General features: G+C 34.6%; 4 non-coding genes across 4 annotated transcripts; all 4 read left to right on the forward strand.

Annotated features, from left to right (window-relative positions):
* Window positions 1–11,803: 11,803 nt before the first annotated feature.
* Window positions 11,804–11,876, forward strand: TRNAA-UGC (transfer RNA alanine (anticodon UGC)). Its single transcript has one exon. It is a non-coding gene; the product is annotated as a tRNA-Ala (tRNA).
* A 2,264-nt stretch (window positions 11,877–14,140) lies between these two features.
* On the forward strand, window positions 14,141–14,213 carry TRNAA-UGC (transfer RNA alanine (anticodon UGC)). The gene has a single exon. It is a non-coding gene; the product is annotated as a tRNA-Ala (tRNA).
* A 2,263-nt stretch (window positions 14,214–16,476) lies between these two features.
* On the forward strand, window positions 16,477–16,549 carry TRNAA-UGC (transfer RNA alanine (anticodon UGC)). Its single transcript has one exon. It is a non-coding gene; the product is annotated as a tRNA-Ala (tRNA).
* A 2,265-nt stretch (window positions 16,550–18,814) lies between these two features.
* Window positions 18,815–18,887, forward strand: TRNAA-UGC (transfer RNA alanine (anticodon UGC)). The gene has a single exon. It is a non-coding gene; the product is annotated as a tRNA-Ala (tRNA).
* Window positions 18,888–19,182: the final 295 nt, after the last annotated feature.

Raw genomic sequence — 19,182 nt, forward strand, 5'->3', positions numbered from 1 at the left:
GCAGATTTGATGAGGCAGTTCCCCCGCCGTCCTCGCTTCGGGGTACGTCTGCCCTCAATTCTAAAAATAGAATTGAGATGATTAATTAGATATCACCTGTGAAATTTAATCGTTTATACAAGGATTGCAAAGCACGTAAACAACAGAACTTCCAATGTGTTGAATGATGCTTCCTATCCTTGCTCCTTGATTCAAGATGAATCAAGACCTTCGATCGTTGATGCTAGACCTCCGATTCCAGCCCCTTTGTTGAAGAATCTTCCGTTCTTCAAACCCTCGGCCCGGCTGATCTCAAACACAACGAGTCGAACCCGAATCCTTCACTTCAATGCCACGGAATCCGCTACTAGACTGAAGAAGACTTCCTCTTCTCAATCACCTTCGCTCGGTTGGATATTGATGAAGCGATTCGTCCAAAAACCCCCAAACACAAACCCGTATTGGAGGACAAAACCCTAATGGTTTTATTCAAGAAAGAACCTGCCAAGACTTCAACTCGAACCCGATTCTCCAATCGCAGCTACGAACCTTATCACCTTCTAACTATCACGAATCACATCAAAAGTTATTGTGTGCAGTTGATGTATTGTGAACTGTTGAAGATGAAGATGATGAATCTTTGACACCTTTTTCACTCTTTCTTGTTTCCTTGAACACTTGAATACAAATTGACAAATGTTAGTTAATAGAAGTGTTTTGACTTCTATATATAGTAACAGACAAAATCAAACAAACATAACAGTATTTCAAAAATTTGAAATAACTCAGAAAACTGGGTTGGCGCGCGAACGGTCGACCATAGGTCGGCGTGCGCTGACCCGTGGGGCATGCGCCGACCCTTATGGTCGACTCAAACATTTCATGCGCTGACCCGTGGATAGCATCACTATGCCATGCGTTGACGTATGGTCGAATCAAGGGGTTTACGCGCCGACCCGTGAGCTATGCGCCGACCCTATGGTCGACGCAAGCAGTTTTGCGCTGACCATCCTCCAGTTTGGGTTGAGCTTTGCGCTGACCCGTGAGCTTTGAGCTGACCCCTATGGTCGACTCAAAGCTTTCAAATCTGCAAAAAATTGTGTTTTGTGATTTTCATGCATTTAGTCATGATCACACTTTGTCTACATGTTTTTTGATGATTATAGTAGATTTAGAGGAACGTAGAAAAGGATATGGTGGGTAATGTGTTGCATTTGTTTGTAGACGTGCATGATGGTCTTTTGTCATCATCGAAACTTGATATCGTATGTTGTATGACACTTTGTCTTTACAGCTTTTATATCTTTAATCTCTTTTTTCATATATCTATTTCACAATTATACACGTGTCAGGTAAAAAAAGAGTATTTCTCACACACAATAATTGAAAGATATAGAATCACTACGTATCATTTTTCCATTCTTTTTTTAATTGTGCTATTTTCCATATAAAATCATTTTAAATGCTTATGTTCATTCGGTGCTAATTTTTCTCAATCAATTTGTTCTAAATTTAGATTGTTAATCCATAATATTGACAATATCACGTAAAGGTGATTATATGACTTTTGAAGGGCTAACACAAGTATTTAAAAGTAATTTTATTTATAAAAAAAAGAAGATTTAGATTTATTTGACTTTTTTTTTGTTCTTTCTTCTTTGCATGAATAAATGTGTTTGTATCAAACATGCAACTTATTTACCATTAGTTTTGATGAAATAATATTGTATTGTTGAGTTTAAAAATTAAAGAATAATTTTATATATGGGGATGTAGCTCAAATGGTAGAGCGCTCACTTTGCATGCGAGAGGTACAAGGTTTGATCCCATACATCTCCAATTAAAGTATTGTTAATCAGTGATGTATGTATAGGAATGACTTAGATTTTTATAATTCCTATTTTAGAATTTTCACGTTATATATATATAGAGAGAGAGAGAATCTCGTAATAAAACCCAAAAAAAACAAGAGGGAGATGTAAAAAATGAGAACAAAATTATTTTATTAACAAGTGAAAGCATGATGTGACCTGACCTGAGCCAATACTAATGAACCAATTGAACTAGACTTGCTTTTCGAGGAGTGTTGCACAGTGCACCATACATAAGTCACTATAGCTTCCTAGAAGTCAATTTCCTGCGGCCACTACCTCCAATAACTAGATTCGTGAGTCGTTATTAGTGGCAACATTAGCTACTTCCCCCGAACACTTCCCTACCCGACCTTCGTTTTTCTAGTTTGCTAGCTAATGAAAATAGTACAACGATTGCGATTGATGTGCCTCTTGTGGCTCAAAAACTGTTTATTTGGGGCTTTTAAGCCGCTGTTGATCTCCTTAAGATATTGTTGCTTTGCAGCTCTCATATTCTGTAATGACTTTTGATCCGTTTTTCATGTTTTATAATATCTTCAATTTTTTACCGCCTCGGAACATGTTTTCCTTTTTTTCATCACTTGAGGTTTTAATGTATGCTTCTACATCTTTAATCTCTTTTTTGATATATCTATTTCACAATTATATACGTGTCAGGTAAAAAAGGAGTATTTCTCACACACAATAATTGAAAGATATAGAATCACTATGTATCATTTTTCCATTCTTTTTTTAATCGTGGTATTTTCCATATAAAATCATTTTAAATGCTTATGTTCATTGTAATGGACCAATGAAAGAAATAATTTGAATTGGTCATCAAATAATTAAATGAGAGTTATTGGTTATTATTAGCATTTGATCCTGTCAAGTAGTTAACAAACAGTAGCTATAGTTTAGGCATCACTCTAGCTAATTCTATTTAATTATCATCATGTATTATAGCTTTATATACTGATGCAAATCTCTGTAAAATATCATTCTCATATAAGTGAAAAATATACTCTTATATGGTATCAGTAGTTTACTAGCTTTACAGCAAAACCGATCCACAATCTCACCATGTCTTCCTCGACAACATCTGAATTTTCTATTACACCAAATACCAATTCTGTTATTGCCCTAAACACTCACTCGTCAGTGAAACTGAGCAGCAGCAATTTTCCTGCTTGGCAAGTGCAATTCAATGCACTCCTTGTAGGGTATGATCTCATTGGCTATGTTGATGGCACCACTGCCAGTCCAACCCAAACTGATCCAGCATACAAACGCTGGAAAAGACAGGATCAACTGATCCTGCATGCCATCATATCATCTGTTGATCCAAGCATTATTACCATGTTGGGGAATGTCAAAACCTCAAAACAAGCTTGGGACATTCTCACCAAGATGTTTGCAAGCAAAACTCGTGCAAGAATTATGCACTTAAAAGAGAGACTCTCTCGATTCACAAAAGGATCACAATCTATTTCTGAATACCTCCATGGCATCAAGGCCTTATCTGATGAATTAGCCATCATCAACTCTCCGGTGGACGATGTCGACCTTGTCATCCACACTTTGAATGGTCTTGGAGCTGAATATCGTGAAGTAATAGCTTCTCTAAGAACTAGAGAAAATCCTATCGGATTTGATGATCTTCACGATCTCCTTTCTGATTTTGAAAGTTATTTAAAGAGGGATACACCTGTGCAAGAAACTCCTCTCATTGCCACTGCAAACACTGCACACAAAGGAAAACAATTCTACAACAAAACACCAAAACAGTACCACAATAACACAATGTCCAGATCAACATCACCGGGCTTCTCAAGGCGTGTAGTGTGTCAATTTTGTGACAAACCAGGCCATACTGCCAAGGTCTGCTACAAATTGCATGGCTACCCTCCAAAGCATCAACCACCTACTGCTCTTCATACTAGGGCCATGCCTTCTGGTGCAGCAGATTGGATCCTAGACTCAGGGGCTTCTCATCATATAACAAATGAGTTGGATAACCTGCACTTGTCTCAACCTTACACAGGTTCAGATCAGCTTCTGGTTGGTGATGGATCTGGACACACCATCTCTAACATTGATAAAATTATCTTACAAACTCCTTCTAAATCATTTCATCTTTCAAATGTTTTACATGTGCCTAAAATTACTCAAAAACTATTGTCTGTTTCATCTCTATGTCACACTAATCCAATTTCCATTGAATTTTTTTCTGATCATTTCTTGATAAAGGATTTGAAGACAAGAGAACCTCTTCTAAAAGGACAGCATAGCAATGGACTCTACCACGTGCCCCATCCATCATCATTACCTCAGGCACTTGTCACAACCACACACACTCCTCCACCATGGCATCACATATTGGGGCATCCATCTGATCGCATACTGAGACATCTCCTACCATCTCACAAAATAAAGAGCCACCAACAACCTTGTCTATCATGTAATAGTGTTAAGAGTCACAAATTACCTTTTTCCATTTCCAGTATCAAAACACAAAAACCATTAGAACTTATATATACTGATGTATGGGGTCCATCCCACATCAAGTCTTTAGATGGTTTCTCCTATTATTTACTTCTTGTTGATCACTTCACCAAATATGTATGGCTCTATCCATTAAGAAATAAATCTGATGTCTCTAATGTATTTCCCACATTCAAAAATCTTGCTGAAAACTACTTCAAAGAAAAAATCATTTCATTGCACTCTGATAATGGAGGAGAATTCATCAAACTAAAATCATTTCTCCACACACATGGCATATCTCATTTCACCACATCACCACATACACCTGAACTCAATGCTCCAGCTGAAAGGAGACACATACATGTAGTTGAAACTGGAAGAGCCTTACTACATATGTCAAATCTACCTCCCGAATACTGGTCCTTTGCGTTCAAGACAGCAGTGTACCTAATCAATAGGTTACCAACTCCTATCCTCAACATGAAATCACCATATCAAGTCTTACACAAGAAAAGCCCAACAACATCACATCTTCATTCCTTTGGATGCCTTTGTTTTCCTTGGCTGCGACCTTATGTCTCAAATAAACTTCAACCCCGATCTCAACCTTGCATATTCTTAGGATATGCAGAATCCCAATACAGTTATTTATGTCTTGACCCAACAAATCACAAAATATACACCTCTAGGCATGTCAAATTTTTTGAGCACATTTTTCCATACAACCAACTTGTCAAATCTACACCACCACCATCTCTAAGCATACCCAACATACCACAATCCCCTCATATCATCATACCTATCCTTCAACAACCACCACTTGAGTCACACGCTATGCCCCATGAAGAGGAGGATCTCTTGGTTTCAAATACAATGTCAGGTAATGATACTCATCCACCTACTCTAGTTACTACACCTATTGTCATTCCTAATACCTCTACAGCCCCTACTACTGAAACAAACCAAATCATCACAAGGTCGAAAAATAATATATTCAAGCCAAAAAGGATGTATACTGCATCAAAACACCCTCTACCTGAGAATTTGGAACCTTCAAACATCCGTGAGGCAATGAAACATGCCCATTGGCGTCAGGCAATTGCTGATGAATTTGAAGCCTTAATAAGAAATGGCACATTCTCACTTGTACCACCTAAGGCAGGGCAAAACATTGTTGGATGTAGATGGTTATTTCGTATCAAGAGAAATAGTGATGGTTCCATTGCTCGCTACAAGGCACGTCTTGTTGCCAAGGGTTTCACACAATGTCTTGGCATTGACTTCAAGGAGACATTCGCACCAGTTGCTCGCCCACAAACAATTAAGATTATTCTTACCTTAGCAATCTCTCATCAGTGGTCAATGCACCAACTAGATGTGAACAATGCGTTCTTACAAGGAGCTCTTACAGAAGAGGTCTTCATGGACCAACCGCCAGGTATGAAAGATGCAACACATCCCAACTATGTTTGTAAACTTCACAAGGCCATCTATGGCCTACGACAAGCACCAAGAGCATGGCATGATTCTCTGAAGGAATTTATTATTGCATATGGATTTCAAACAAGCAAAAGTGATCCATCCTTGTTCATTTATCACTCGGGTGATACCAAGGCTTACTTTTTAGTCTATGTAGATGACTTGCTGCTCACTAGTAACAACTCTACATTCCTTCAAAGCTTCATCAAGGCACTATCTCAATGATTTTCGTTGAAAAATATGGGACAACCTCACTACTTTTTGGGTATTGAAATCATACAAACAAGCTCTGGAATTTTTCTTTCTCAACACCGGTACATTCGTGACCTCTTACAAAAGTTTGACATGGAGGGGGCGAAACCATCTCCCACACCACTTTCCTCCACAGCAGTGCTACTACTTCACGATGGTACATCATCCACCGATGCCACGGAGTTTCGTAGAATTATAGGAGGACTTCAGTATCTTAATCTTACTCGTCCAGACTTATCATACTGCATCAATAAATTGTCCCAATTTATGCATAAACCAACTTCCCTTCACCTACAAAACTTAAAACGCATCCTTCGATACATCAAACTAACCATTAATCATGGTCTCATGCTACACAAAACTGCTGCAAACAACTTGTTAGCATACTCTGATGCAGATTGGGGTGGGAACAATGATGATTGCACATCTACCTCAGCTTATATCATTTTCTTCGGAGGCAACCCAATTTCGTGGCTCTCAAGAAAACAAAGAATTGTAGCACGGTCATCTACTGAGGCTAAATATCGTGCAGTTGCTACCGCTACCACTGAGATCATGTGGCTCCAAAACTTACTGCATGAACTAAGAATACCCATACATGACCCTCCACGACTATTGTGTGACAATGTGGGTGCCACATACCTTTGTTCCAATCCTGTACTTCACTCAAGAATGAAACATATATCATTAGATTATCATTTTGTCAGAGAACAGGTTCAAACCAACAAGCTCATCGTAACACATGTGTCTACCAAGGATCAGCTGGCAGATTTACTCACTAAACCACTTCCCACAACCAAGTTCACTGAACTCATGTCCAAGATAAAGGTCTTTGATGGAACCTTCATCTTGAGGGGGCGTAATGGACCAATGAAAGAAATAATTTGAATTGGTCATCAAATAATTAAATGAGAGTTATTGGTTATTATTAGCATTTGATCCTGTCAAGTAGTTAACAAACAGTAGCTATAGTTTAGGCATCACTCTAGCTAATTCTATTTAATTATCATCATGTATTATAGCTTTATATACTGATGCAAATCTCTGTAAAATATCATTCTCATATAAGTGAAAAATATACTCTTATACATTGGGTGCTAATTTTTCTCAATCAATTTGTTCTAAATTTAGATTGTTAATCCATAATATTGACAGTATCACCTAAAGGTGATTATATGACTTTTGAAGGGCTAACACAAGTATTTAAAAGTAATTTTATTTATAAAAAAAAAGAAGATTTAGATTTATTTGACGTTTTTTTTGTTCTTTCTTCTTTGCATGAATAAATGTTTTGTAGCAAACATGCAACTTATTTACCATTAGTTTTGATGAAATAATATTGTATTGTTAAGTTTAAAAATTCAAGAATAATTTTATATATGGGGATGTAGCTCAAATGGTAGAGCGCTCGCTTTGCATGTGAGAGGTACAGGGTTCGATCCTTTGCATCTCCAATTAAAGTATTGTTAATCAGTGATGTATGTATAGGAATGACTTAGATTTTTATAATTCCTATTTTAGAATTTTCACGTTATAGAGAGAGAGAGAATCTCGTAATCAAATCCAAAACAAAGAGGAAGGAGATGTAAAAAATGAGAACAAAAATATCTTATTAACAAGTGAAAGCATGGTGTGACCTGACGTGAGCCAATACTAATGAACTAATTGAACTAGACTTGCTTTTCGAGGAGTGTTGCACATTGCACCATACATAAGTCACTATAGCTTCCTAGAAGTCAATTTCTTGCGGCCACTACCTCCAATAACTAGATTCGTGAGTCGTTATTAGTGGCAACATGAGCTACTTACCCCCAACACTTCCATACCCGACCTTCGTCTTTCTTGTTTGCTAGCTAATGAAAATAGTACAACGATTGCGATTGATGTGCCTCTTGTGGCTCAAAAACCGTTTATTTGGGGCTTTTAAGCCGCTGTTGATCTCCTTAAGATGTTATTGCTTTGCAGCTCTCATATTTTGTAATGACTTTTGATCTGTTTTTCATGTGTTATAATATCTTAAATTTTTTCCCGCCTCGGAACATGTTTTCCTTTTTTTCATCACTTGAGGTTTTAAGGTATGCTTCTATATCTTTAATCTCTTTTTTCATATATCTATTTCACAATTATACACGTGTCAGGTAAAAAAAGAGTATTTCTCACACACAATAATTGAAAGATGGAGAGTCACTCTGTATCATTTTTCCATTCTTTTTTTAATTGTGCTATTTTCCATATAAAATCATTTTAAATGCTTATGTTCATTGGGTGCTAATTTTTCTCAATCAATTTGTTCTAAATTTAGATTGTTAATCCATAATATTGACAGTATCACATAAAGGTGACTATATTGTTGGTGTAAGCCCTAGAGGCCAATACTTTTGGTACTTGTATCGAATTATTTATTAATAATAAAAGGCTTTTTCTTTATTATGTTTGTTTAATAAAGTCCCTAGGATAGCTAGTCCGTTTAATGTATCAAGTGTGACTTGATTATGAGATCACATTAAACATAAGGAGACTATTCATAAAGTTTCCGTAGTCGAGCTTTATTGTGAAGTGAGATAACATTAAAGCATTAAGACTATTATGTATATAGACTGATGATCACATCTCATGGATCATGGATATGGAGTTATCAAGTCTTAAACATAGGTATGAATATTAAGAGTAATATTTATACTGGATTGACCCGCTATGAGAGTACTATATAGAAAGTTATGCAAAGTGTCATAAGTTATTCTCATGGTGATAATGGTGTATACCACCCTTCGACCTGAAACCACTATGGACCCTAGATGTAGAGTCAATACCACCCTTCGACCTGACGTGAGCCAATACTAATGACCTAATTGAACTAGACTTGCTTTTCGAGGAGTGTTGCACATTGCACCATACATAAGTCACTATAGCTTCCTAGAAGTCAATTTCTTGCGGCCACTACCTCCAATAACTAAATTCGTGAGTCGTTATTAGTGGCAACATGAGCTACTTACCCCCAACACTTCCCTACCCGACCTTCGTCTTTCTTGTTTGCTAGCTAATGAAAATAGTACAACGATTGCGATTGATGTGCCTCTTGTGGCTCAAAAACCGTTTATTTGGGGCTTTTAAGCCGCTGTTGATCTCCTTAAGATGTTATTGCTTTGCAGCTCTCATATTTTGTAATGACTTTTGATCTGTTTTTCATGTGTTATAATATCTTAAATTTTTTCCCGCCTCGGAACATGTTTTCCTTTTTTTCATCACTTGAGGTTTTAAGGTATGCTTCTATATCTTTAATCTCTTTTTTCATATATCTATTTCACAATTATACACGTGTCAGGTAAAAAAAGAGTATTTCTCACACACAATAATTGAAAGATGGAAAGTCACTCTGTATCATTTTTCCATTCTTTTTTTAATTGTGCTATTTTCCATATAAAATCATTTTAAATGCTTATGTTCATTGGGTGCTAATTTTTCTCAATCAATTTGTTCTAAATTTAGATTGTTAATCCATAATATTTACAGTATCACCTAAAGGTGACTATATTGTTGGTGTAAGCCCTAGAGGCCAATACTTTTGGTACTTGTATCGAATTATTTATTAATAATAAAAGGCTTTTTCTTTATTATGTTTGTTTAATAAAGTCCCTAGGATAGCTAGTCCGTTTAATGTATCAAGTGTGACTTGATTATGAGATCACATTAAACATAAGGAGACTATTCATAAAGTATCCGTAGTCGAGCTTTATTGTGAAGTGAGATAACATTAAAGCATTAAGACTATTATGTATATAGACTGATGATCACATCTCATGGATCATGGATATGGAGTTATCAAGTCTTAAACATAGGTATGAATATTAAGAGTAATCCGCCTCGGAACATGTTTTCCTTTTTTTCATCACTTGAGGTTTTAAGGTATGCTTCTATATCTTTAATCTCTTTTTTCATATATCTATTTCACAATTATACACGTGTCAGGTAAAAAAAGAGTATTTCTCACACACAATAATTGAAAGATGGAGAGTCACTCTGTATCATTTTTCCTTTCATTTTTTAATTGTGCTATTTTTTATATAAAATCATTTTAAATGCTTATGTTCATTGGGTGCTAATTTTTCTCAATCAATTTGTTCTAAATTTAGATTATTAATCCATAATATTGACAGTATCACCTAAAGGTGACTATATTGTTGGTGTAAGCCCTAGAGGCCAATACTTTTGGTACTTGTATCGAATTATTTATTAATAATAAAAGGCTTTTTCTTTATTATGTTTGTTTAATAAAGTCCCTAGGATAGCTAGTCCGTTTAATGTATCAAGTGTGACTTGATTATGAGATCACATTAAACATAAGGAGACTATTCATAAAGTATCCGTAGTCGAGCTTTATTGTGAAGTGAGATAACATTAAAGCATTAAGACTATTATGTATATAGACTGATGATCACATCTCATGGATCATGGATATGGAGTTATCAAGTCTTAAACATAGGTATGAATATTAAGAGTAATATTTATACTGGATTGCCCGCTATGAGAGTACTATATAGAAAGTTATGCAAAGTGTCATAAGTTATTCTCATGGTGATAATGGTGTATACCACCCTTCGACCTGAAACCACTATGGACCCTAGATGTAGAGTCAAGTGCTTTATTGCTAATCAAACATTGTCTGTAACTGGATAACCATAAAGACAGTTGATGGGTACTCCACGAAGCATGCTGAGGGACATGAGTGACCTAGATGAAATTTGCCCATCCTGTATAACAGGATAAATATCTATGGGCCCAATATTGAACTAGACAAGGATGACACGGTCTATGCCTTGTGTTCAATATAGACATAAGGGCAAAAGGGTAATTATGCACATAAGTATTATCACAGAAGGATTTGTCAAATCACATGACATTTTCGTGTCTTGGGTAGCAGTGATGTGTTGCTAGATACCACTCACTGTTTATTATGTTAAATATGTGATTTAATATAATTGCCAATGCCGCGAAAACCTACAGGGTCACACACAAAGGACGGATTGATGAGAGATAGAGTAACTAAGGAACACCGTAAGGTACGGTGCACTTAAGTGAATTGTAGAACATCGTAAGATATGGTGTACTTAAATAGAATACGAAATTTGGGAAGGTACCGTGGGCTTAAGTGATTTTGGGCATATTATAAGATATGGGCCACATACACTTAAGTGGGTCTTTTAGCTTGAAGCCTACATAAGTGGTTCTATAAATAGAACCCTTGTGCAGAAGCATTCCTTTTTTGCAGTTGCATTTTTTGTTTTCTCTCTCTCTCTCTCTCTCTCTCTCTCTCTCTCTCAAAGCCTTCATTCATAGCAACTAGCACTGAGATTGAAGGAATCTGTTCGTATGGACTGAGTAGAGCCGTTGTCGTCGTTCAACGTTTGTGATCGCTTCGTAGATCCGCATCAAAGGTTTCAATCGTCACAAGAGGTAAATATTCTATCACTGATCATGCCCATTCGTAAGGATCACGAAAGGAGAAAATTTTAATTTCTGCTGCATTTTAGATCGCCGTTCTCTTTCATATATGACTTTTGAAGGGCTAACACAGGTATTTAAAAGTAATTTTATTTATAAAAAAGAGAAGATTTAGATTTATTTAACTTTTTTTTTGTTCTTTCTTCTTTGCATGAATAAATGTTTTGTATCAAACATGCAACTTATTTACCATTAGTTTTGATTAAATAATATTGTATTGTTGAGTTTAAAAATTAAAGAATAATTTTATATATGGGGATGTAGCTCAAATGGTAGAGCGCTCACTTTGCATGCGAGAGGTACAGGGTTCGATCCCCTGCATCTCCAATTAAAGTATTGTTAATCAGTGATGTATCTATAGGAATGACTTAGATTTTTATAATTCCTATTTTAGAATTTTCACGTTAGTGAGAGAGAGAGAATCTCGTAATAAAATCCAAAACAAACAAGAGGGAGATGTAATAAATGAGAACAAAAATATTTTATTAACAAGTGAAAGCATGATGTGACCTGACCTGAGCCAATACTAATGAACCAATTGAACTAGAGTTGCTTTTCGAGGAGTGTTACACAATGCACCATACATAAGTCACTATAGCTTCCTAGAAGTCAATTTCCTGCGGCCACTACCTCCAATAACTAGATTCATGAGTCGTTATTAGTGGCAACATGAGCTACTTCCCCCAACACTTCCCTACTCGACCTTCGTCTTTCTTGTTTGCTAGCTAATGAAAATAGTACAACGATTGTGATTGATGTGCCTCTTGTGGCTCAAAATCTGTTTATTTGAGGCTTTTAAGCCGCTGTTGATCTCCTTAGGATGTTGTTGCTTTGCAGCTCTCATATTCTGTAATGACTTTTGATCCGTTTTTCATGTGTTATAATATCTTCAATTTTTTACCGCCTCGGAACATGTTTTCCTTTTTTCATCACTTGAGGTTTTAAGGTATGCTTCTACATCTTTAATCTCTTTTTTCATATATCTATTTCACAATTATATACGTGTCAGGTAAAAAAGGAGTATTTCTCACACACAATAATTGAAAGATGGAGAATCACTCTGTATCATTTTTCCATTCTTTTTTTAATTGTGGTATTTTCCATATAAAATCATTTTAAATGCTTATGTTCATTCGGTGCTCATTTTTCTCAATCAATTTGTTCTAAATTTAGATTGTTAATCCATAATATTGACAGTATCACGTAAAGGAGATTATACGACTTTTGAAGGGCTAACACAAGTATTTAAAAGTAATTTTATTTATAAAAAAAAGAAGATTTAGATTTATTTGACGTTTTTTTTGTTCTTTCTTCTTTGCATGAATAAATGTTTTGTATCAAACATGCAACTTATTTACCATTAGTTTTGATGAAATAATACTGTATTGTTGAGTTTAAAAATTCAAGAATAATTTTATATATGGGGATGTAGTTCAAATAGTAGAGGGCTCGCTTTGCATGCGAGAGGTACAGGGTTCGATCCCTTTCATCTCCAATTAAAGTATTGTTCATCAGTTATGTATGTATAGGAATGACTTAGATTTTTATAATTCCTAATTTAGAATTTTCACGTTAGTGAGAGAGAGAGAATCTCGTAATAAAATCCAAAACAAACAAGAGGGAGATGTAAAAAATGAGAACAAAAATATTTTATTAACAAGTGAAAGCATGATGTGACCTAACCTGAGCCAATACTAATGAACCAATTGAACTAGACTTGCTTTTCGAGGAGTGTTGCACAGTGCACCATACATAAGTTACTATAGCTTCCTAGAAGTCAATTTCCTGCGGCCACTACCTCCAATAACTAGATTCATGAGTCGTTATTAGTGGCAACATGAGCTACTTCCCCCCAACACTTCCCTACTCGACCTTCGTCTTTCTTGTTTGCTAGCTAATGAAAATAGTACAACGATTGCGATTGATGTGCCTCTTGTGGCTCAAAATCTGTTTATTTAAGGCTTTTAAGCCGCTGTTGATCTCCTTAGGATGTTGTTGCTTTGCAGCTCTCATATTCTGTAATGACTTTTGATCCGTTTTTCATGTGTTAAAATATCTTTAATTTTTTACCGCCTCGGAACATGTTTTCCTTTTTTTCATCACTTGAGGTTTTAAGGTATGCTTCTACATCTTTAATCTCTTTTTTCATATATCTATCTCACAATTATATACGTGTCAGGTAAAAAAGGAGTATTTCTCACACACAATAATTGAAAGATGGAGAATCACTCTGTATCATTTTTCCATTCTTTTTTAATTGTGGTATTTTCCATATAAAATCATTTTAAATGCTTATGTTCATTGGGTGCCAATTTTTTTCAATCAATTTGTTCTAAATTTAGATTTTTAATCCATAATATTGACAGTATCACGTAAAGGTGATTATATGACTTTTGAAGGGCTAACACAAGTATTTAAAAGTAATTTTATTTATAAAAAAAAGAAGATATATATTTATTTTACGTTTTTTTTGTTCTTTCTTCTTTGCATGAATAAATGTTTTGTAGCAAACATGCAACTTATTTACCATTAGTTTTGATGAAATAATATTTTATTGTTGAGTTTAAAAATTCAAGAATAATTTTATATATGGGGATGTAGCTCAAATGGTAGAGCGCTCGCTTTGCATGCGAGAGGTACAGGGTTTGATCCCCTGCATCTCCAATTAAAGTATTGTTAATCAGTGATGTATGTATAGGAATGACTTAGATTTTTATAATTCCTATTTTAGAATTTTCATGTTATAGAAAGATAGAGAATCTCGTAATAAAATCCAAAACAAACAAGAGGGAGATGTAATAAATGAGAACAAAAATATTTTATTAACAAGTGAAAGCATGATGTGACTTGACCTGAGCCAATACTAATGAACCAATTGAACTAGAGTTGCTTTTCGAGGAGTGTTACACAATGCACCATACATAAGTCACTATAGCTTCCTAGAAGTCAATTTCCTGCGGCCACTACCTCCAATAACTAGATTCATGAGTCGTTATTAGTGGCAACATGAGCTACTTCCCCCAACACTTCCCTACTCGACCTTCGTCTTTCTTGTTTGCTAGCTAATGAAAATAGTACAACGATTGTGATTGATGTGCCTCTTGTGGCTCAAAATCTGTTTATTTGAGGCTTTTAAGCCGCTGTTGATCTCCTTAGGATGTTGTTGCTTTGCAGCTCTCATATTCTGTAATGACTTTTGATCCGTTTTTCATGTGTTATAATATCTTCAATTTTTTACCGCCTCGGAACATGTTTTCCTTTTTTCATCACTTGAGGTTTTAAGGTATGCTTCTACATCTTTAATCTCTTTTTTCATATATCTATTTCACAATTATATACGTGTCAGGTAAAAAAGGAGTATTTCTCACACACAATAATTGAAAGATGGAGAATCACTCTGTATCATTTTTCCATTCTTTTTTTAATTGTGGTATTTTCCATATAAAATCATTTTAAATGCTTATGTTCATTGGGTGCTCATTTTTCTCAATCAATTTGTTCTAAATTTAGATTGTTAATCCATAATATTGACAGTATCACGTAAAGGAGATTATACGACTTTTGAAGGGCTAACACAAGTATTTAAAAGTAATTTTATTTATAAAAAAAGAAGATTTAGATTTATTTGACGTTTTTTTTGTTCTTTCTTCTTTGCATGAATAAATGTTTTGTATCAAACATGCAACTTATTTACCATTAGTTTTGATGAAATAATACTGTATTGTTGAGTTTAAAAATTCAAGAATAATTTTATATATGGGGATGTAGTTCAAATAGTAGAGGGCTCGCTTTGCATGCGAGAGGTACAGGGTTCGATCCCTTTCATCTCCAATTAAAGTATTGTTCATCAGTTATGTATGTATAGGAATGACTTAGATTTTTATAATTCCTAATTTAGAATTTTCACGTTAGTGAGAGAGAGAGAATCTCGTAATAAAATCCAAAACAAACAAGAGGGAGATGTAAAAAATGAGAACAAAAATATTTTATTAACAAGTGAAAGCATGATGTGACCTAACCTGAGCCAATACTAATGAACCAATTGAACTAGACTTGCTTTTCGAGGAGTGTTGCACAGTGCACCATACATAAGTTACTATAGCTTCCTAGAAGTCAATTTCCTGCGGCCACTACCTCCAATAACTAGATTCATGAGTCGTTATTAGTGGCAACATGAGCTACTTCCCCCCAACACTTCCCTACTCGACCTTCGTCTTTCTTGTTTGCTAGCTAATGAAAATAGTACAACGATTGCGATTGATGTGCCTCTTGTGGCTCAAAATCTGTTTATTTAAGGCTTTTAAGCCGCTGTTGATCTCCTTAGGATGTTGTTGCTTTGCAGCTCTCATATTCTGTAATGACTTTTGATCCGTTTTTCATGTGTTAAAATATCTTTAATTTTTTACCGCCTCGGAACATGTTTTCCTTTTTTCATCACTTGAGGTTTTAAGGTATGCTTCTACATCTTTAATCTCTTTTTTCATATATCTATCTCACAATTATATACGTGTCAGGTAAAAAAGGAGTATTTCTCACACACAATAATTGAAAGATGGAGAATCACTCTGTATCATTTTTCCATTCTTTTTTTAATTGTGGTATTTTCCATATAAAATCATTTTAAATGCTTATGTTCATTGGGTGCCAATTTTTTTCAATCAATTTGTTCTAAATTTAGATTTTTAATCCATAATATTGACAGTATCACGTAAAGGTGATTATATGACTTTTGAAGGGCTAACACAAGTATTTAAAAGTAATTTTATTTATAAAAAAAAGAAGATATATATTTATTTTACGTTTTTTTTGTTCTTTCTTCTTTGCATGAATAAATGTTTTGTAGCAAACATGCAACTTATTTACCATTAGTTTTGATGAAATAATATTTTATTGTTGAGTTTAAAAATTCAAGAATAATTTTATATATGGGGATGTAGCTCAAATGGTAGAGCGCTCGCTTTGCATGCGAGAGGTACAGGGTTTGATCCCCTGCATCTCCAATTAAAGTATTGTTAATCAGTGATGTATGTATAGGAATGACTTAGATTTTTATAATTCCTATTTTAGAATTTTCATGTTATAGAAAGATAGAGAATCTCGTAATAAAATCCAAAACAAACAAGAGGGAGATGTAATAAATGAGAACAAAAATATTTTATTAACAAGTGAAAGCATGATGTGACTTGACCTGAGCCAATACTAATGAACCAATTGAACTAGAGTTGCTTTTCGAGGAGTGTTGCACAATGCACCATACATAAGTCACTATAGCTTCCTAGAAGTCAATTTCCTGCGGCCACTACCTCCAATAACTAGATTCATGAGTCGTTATTAGTGGCAACATGAGCTACTTCCCCCAACACTTCCCTACTCGACCTTCGTCTTTCTTGTTTGCTAGCTAATGAAAATAGTACAACGATTGTGATTGATGTGCCTCTTGTGGCTCAAAATCTGTTTATTTGAGGCTTTTAAGCCGCTGTTGATCTCCTTAGGATGTTGTTGCTTTGCAGCTCTCATATTCTGTAATGACTTTTGATCCGTTTTTCATGTGTTATAATATCTTCAATTTTTTACCGCCTCGGAACATGTTTTCCTTTTTTCATCACTTGAGGTTTTAAGGTATGCTTCTACATCTTTAATCTCTTTTTTCATATATCTATTTCACAATTATATACGTGTCAGGTAAAAAAGGAGTATTTCTCACACACAATAATTGAAAGATGGAGAATCACTCTGTATCATTTTTCCATTCTTTTTTTAATTGTGGTATTTTCCATATAAAATCATTTTAAATGCTTATGTTCATTGGGTGCTCATTTTTCTCAATCAATTTGTTCTAAATTTAGATTGTTAATCCATAATATTGACAGTATCACGTAAAGGAGATTATACGACTTTTGAAGGGCTAACACAAGTATTTAAAAGTAATTTTATTTATAAAAAAAAGAAGATTTAGATTTATTTGACGTTTTTTTTGTTCTTTCTTCTTTGCATGAATAAATGTTTTGTATCAAACATGCAACTTATTTACCATTAGTTTTGATGAAATAATACTGTATTGTTGAGTTTAAAAATTCAAGAATAATTTTATATATGGGGATGTAGTTCAAATAGTAGAGGGCTCGCTTTGCATGCGAGAGGTACAGGGTTCGATCCCTTTCATCTCCAATTAAAGTATTGTTCATCAGTTATGTATGTATAGGAATGACTTAGATTTTTATAATTCCTAATTTAGAATTTTCACGTTAGTGAGAGAGAGAGAATCTCGTAATAAAATCCAAAACAAACAAGAGGGAGATGTAAAAAATGAGAACAAAAATATTTTATTAACAAGTGAAAGCATGATGTGACCTAACCTGAGCCAATACTAATGAACCAATTGAACTAGACTTGCTTTTCGAGGAGTGTTGCACAGTGCACCATACATAAGTTACTATAGCTTCCTAGAAGTCAATTTCCTGCGGCCACTACCTCCAATAACTAGATTCATGAGTCGTTATTAGTGGCAACATGAGCTACTTCCCCCCAACACTTCCCTACTCGACCTTCGTCTTTCTTGTTTGCTAGCTAATGAAAATAGTACAACGATTGCGATTGATGTGCCTCTTGTGGCTCAAAATCTGTTTATTTAAGGCTTTTAAGCCGCTGTTGATCTCCTTAGGATGTTGTTGCTTTGCAGCTCTCATATTCTGTAATGACTTTTGATCCGTTTTTCATGTGTTAAAATATCTTTAATTTTTTACCGCCTCGGAACATGTTTTCCTTTTTTTCATCACTTGAGGTTTTAAGGTATGCTTCTACATCTTTAATCTCTTTTTTCATATATCTATCTCACAATTATATACGTGTCAGGTAAAAAAGGAGTATTTCTCACACACAATAATTGAAAGATGGAGAATCACTCTGTATCATTTTTCCATTCTTTTTTTAATTGTGGTATTTTCCATATAAAATCATTTTAAATGCTTATGTTCATTGGGTGCCAATTTTTTTCAATCAATTTGTTCTAAATTTAGATTTTTAATCCATAATATTGACAGTATCACGTAAAGGTGATTATATGACTTTTGAAGGGCTAACACAAGTATTTAAAAGTAATTTTATTTATAAAAAAAAGAAGATATATATTTATTTTACGTTTTTTTTGTTCTTTCTTCTTTGCATGAATAAATGTTTTGTAGCAAACATGCAACTTATTTACCATTAGTTTTGATGAAATAATATTTTATTGTTGAGTTTAAAAATTCAAGAATAATTTTATATATGGGGATGTAGCTCAAATGGTAGAGCGCTCGCTTTGCATGCGAGAGGTACAGGGTTTGATCCCCTGCATCTCCAATTAAAGTATTGTTAATCAGTGATGTATGTATAGGAATGACTTAGATTTTTATAATTCCGATTTTAGAATTTTCATGTTATAGAAAGATAGAGAATCTCGTAATAAAATCCAAAACAAACAAGAGGGAGATGTAAAAAATGAGAACAAAAATATCTTATTAACAAGTGAAAGCATGGTGTGACATGACCTGAGCCAATACTAATATACTAATTGAACTAGACTTGCCTTTCGAGGAGTGTTGCACATTGCACCATACATAAGTCACTATAGCTTCCTAGAAGTCAATTTCCTGCG

The sequence above is a fragment of the Lathyrus oleraceus genome, chromosome 7, assembly GCF_024323335.1.
Source record: "Lathyrus oleraceus cultivar Zhongwan6 chromosome 7, CAAS_Psat_ZW6_1.0, whole genome shotgun sequence".
Classification (NCBI taxonomy): Eukaryota; Viridiplantae; Streptophyta; class Magnoliopsida; order Fabales; family Fabaceae; genus Lathyrus; species Lathyrus oleraceus.